Below are 3,793 nucleotides of genomic sequence, written 5' to 3'. Positions count from 1 at the left end.
ATGCTGATTGTTGCATCCACCAGGTACGAGAACAAACGTCAGAGACTTTCAGAAGTTAAGATGTTACTTTATTGGCCAGTTTAACCTGCGCAGGGGCAAACTCCCAAGATATCCGGAGACACCATGCTCACGAGGAGCTGCAAACGGAAGCCACGCCTGGCGCTTACAGTCAGGTCCATATATATCCTAAGTGAGCAAGCATAATATAGAAGCAGATGTGGCAGTTTAGCTATTGGCTAGGGAGGTCGCACGCAGCATAGCAACAGGGGCCAGCATAGCAACAGGGGCCGGTTTTAGCTTAGTGGCGAATTTCAAACATAAACTTCTGATAAGGGTCTCTGACCTTCTTTGTTCTCAGCCTCACAGGGGCCATATCAGCACTCCCTGTTCCTTCAATAGTTACACTCTTGGCAGCCCCAGAATATCAGTACTCCCTGAATCTAACATTGATAGCTCAGTTGGTCGGAGTGTCGTCTCCCGATGAGGGTTGCCAGGCAGATTCTGGTCAGGGCGCATGCAGAAGTCTCTCTATCTCCCCTCCTTTCACTTGGAAAAGAAAAAAATATATTCCTGTAGTTATTATGTATATTACATATATTTTCTTCTTGTCTGGTCTCCTAATTTTTTCTTCTGGTGTCTCATAATATCTCATGGTCACTTAACAATCATTTTGATTGTTACTTTATACATTTCTTTCAATACGTTAAATCTTACGACATATTATTACTTCTTTTTTACTTACATGTCATTGAGATTTTTGTGTATGTCTCAATATATTGTTAACTTTTTGTAAACTTTTTAAATAGTTGTTTTTAAAATAATGTATTTTTTTTTGTTTGTTGAAGATTAAGTTTTTTCTTTTCATATTTATCCTTACTTCTCATTCAGCTCCTGCTTTTAGGTCCCCTCTGGATAATTGCCTCCCTCCACCTCCTTGCCACCCTAAACCCCTGCTGTGAGTGTATGTGTATGTTAAAAATATGAGGGAGTCATATATTAGCTCAAGTTAATTTCTCATTATAATCTATTAGAATTTTCTCAAATTTCCTTTCATTGTCTCCTGATACACAAAAACCATATATCTGTCAACTTTCTTAACCAATGTCATCCATATATTTCCAATTATGCCTTAATTTCTGCCCGTTTTGGAAAGATAATTTAATATTTCCAATTATAAGAATAGACTTTTACATTTCTCCTTGTATTTCTTGCATTTTTTTCTTTTGTGTGCATTTTGAAACACTACTGCTAGATAAATAGGTTAAATATTTTCTATTTGTTGATTTGATCTTCTAGAAAAATAAAGTATAACTTTTTAATTTAATGCCTGCCATTTTAAATTTATCTGATATTAATATTATTATTTTTATTTCTTTTCTATTATTTTATCTTTTTTTACTTTTCTGTTTTATTTTATTTATTGATTTTTAGAGAGAGAGAGGAAAGAGAGAGAGAGAGAAGGAGAAGGAGCAGGAAACATCAACTCCCATATGTGCCTTGACCAGGCAAGCCCAAGGTTTCAAACCGGCAACCTCAGTGTTCTAGGTCAACGCTTTATCCCACTGTGCCACCACAGGTCAGGCCTCTGTTTTATTTTAAAGAGGTGCTTTTGCAGTATTTTCTGATTTAACTTTTAAACATAATCTGAAATGTATATATAAAGAAAGGCTATGTTAACAAATATTTCCATATTTCACTGGTTTAAGAGAATACAGCTTGTATCTTATACTTTTTAAATGTCCATAAATTAGGGCCACTTCTCATTGTAATTATTCAGGAACCCAGACTAAAGTGACCCACTATCTCAAGCACTGCCAGTCACTGTGTCAGAAAGAATATAAGGTATCTAGAGGGTCTTACATCAGCCATTAAATGCCCAATAAACACCACTTCTACTTAAAGGTCATTGGTGAAAAGTAACCATAAGATTCAGCTAACCCAAGGTGATGATGGAGTGTGTTACTTGTTCAAAGTTTATATATCCACCATTTCAAAACGTCAGAGTTTGAGGTAAGGAAAGGTTTATTTATTTTTTTGTATTTTTCTGAAGCTAGAAACGGGGAGGCAGTCAGACAGACTCCCGCATGTGCCCGACCAGGATCTACCCGGCATGCCCAACAGGGGGCGATGATCTGCCTATCTGGGGCGTCTCTCTGTTGTGACCAGAACCAGTCTAGCGCCTGAGGTAGAGGCCATGGAACCATCCCCAGCGCCTGGGCCATCTTTGCTCCAGTGGAGCCTTGACTACAGGAGGGGAAGAGAGAGACAGAGAGGAAGAAGAGGGAGAAGAGTGGAGAAGCAGATGGGTGCTTCTCCTGTGTGTCCTGGCCAGGAATCCAACCTGGAACTTCCGCATGCCAGGCCTATGCTCTACCACTGAGCCAACCGGCCAGGGCCAGGAAAGGTTTATTGATTGAGAAGGTGCCCACGGAGAAGATGGATGTTCTAATTCTTAAGTCTATCTTAAGAAAGTACAGAGTTCAGGCTTCTTTTATGTCAAGGGAAGGGAAAATAGGAGGGACAGTTTTTATAAAAACTCAAGCTCCAAGCAGAATTCTTCTATTGATTAGCATATCTAACGCAGAAGCTATTAGTTTGAAGGTCATGGAAACAATTCAGGATAGGATAAGATGGAGTCAGAGAGAGACCTAACATTTTACTTTGTTAGGGGATGAAGCAATTAATGAAATCCCACTATGTGTTTGGGATGTAGAGAACTGGAAGTATTAAATTGTTACATTTACTAGAGAGGATCTTTGCTTTTTTTTTTTTTTTTTTTTTTTTTTTTTTTTTTTTTTTTTTTTACAGGGCCAGAGAGAGAGTCAGAGAGAGGGATAGACAGGGACAGACAGACAGGAACGAAGAGATGAGAAACATCGATCATTAGTTTCTCGTTGCACATTGAGACACCTTAGTTGTTCATTGACTGCTTTTTCATATGTGCCTTGACCACAGGCCTTCAGCAGACCGAGTGACCCCTTGCTAGAGCCAGCGACCTTAGGTCCAAGCTGGTGAGCCCTTGCTCGAACCAGATGAGCCCGGGCTCAAGCTGGTGACTCAGGGTTTCAAACCTGGTTCCTTGGCATCCCATTCCAATGCTCTATCCACTGCACCATCACCTGGTTAGGCAGGATCTTTGCTTTTATTGAAAAATTTATCTCATTCACTTTGGTGTTAGTTTAGTTAATAATATTTATGGTGCTGTTCATGTAACCTTATTTTATGTGTATTCAGCATATTTTCTTATAATTTGTTTTTAACTTTCTATCTCTTATTTGATGATTGAATTGGAGTTGGTAATAACAGTGATACTAATAACTACTGGCAAAGAATAGGTTGAGAAATTTAGTTTTAAAAAGTAACGTGTAATGAGCAAGTTCTTAAATTACATAGTACACACTATTTAGCTTAGAAATAACTACATATAAAATAAGCAAAAGGAACTATAGCTTATAAATTGGAAATGCCTAAACAATATGAGTTGTAAAAACACTTTTTTTTTTTTTAGTTTCTAATATTGCTGGAAATGTAATCTTTAGGTAATTTAACATTAATATCATGATATTTGGATATATTTGCATCTACCATGCTCTTTGAAAGAACCACAAATATATGTATTCAATAAATATTTGTTGAGAAATTAATATTGACTTGAATCAAACTTGCATATTTTACTCGTTTTGTTATCATAGCATAAAGTTATAATATAATTAGAATTTTACTTATGCTAAATTTAAGGCAATAGTTATTAGGCTTAAAAATAGTTGTTAGGGAGAAAAAGATGGCAGCGGAG

This window comes from Saccopteryx leptura, chromosome 5 (genome assembly GCF_036850995.1).
Source record: "Saccopteryx leptura isolate mSacLep1 chromosome 5, mSacLep1_pri_phased_curated, whole genome shotgun sequence".
Taxonomy (NCBI): Eukaryota; Metazoa; Chordata; class Mammalia; order Chiroptera; family Emballonuridae; genus Saccopteryx; species Saccopteryx leptura.
Note: the sequence above shows the minus strand (reverse complement) of the source record.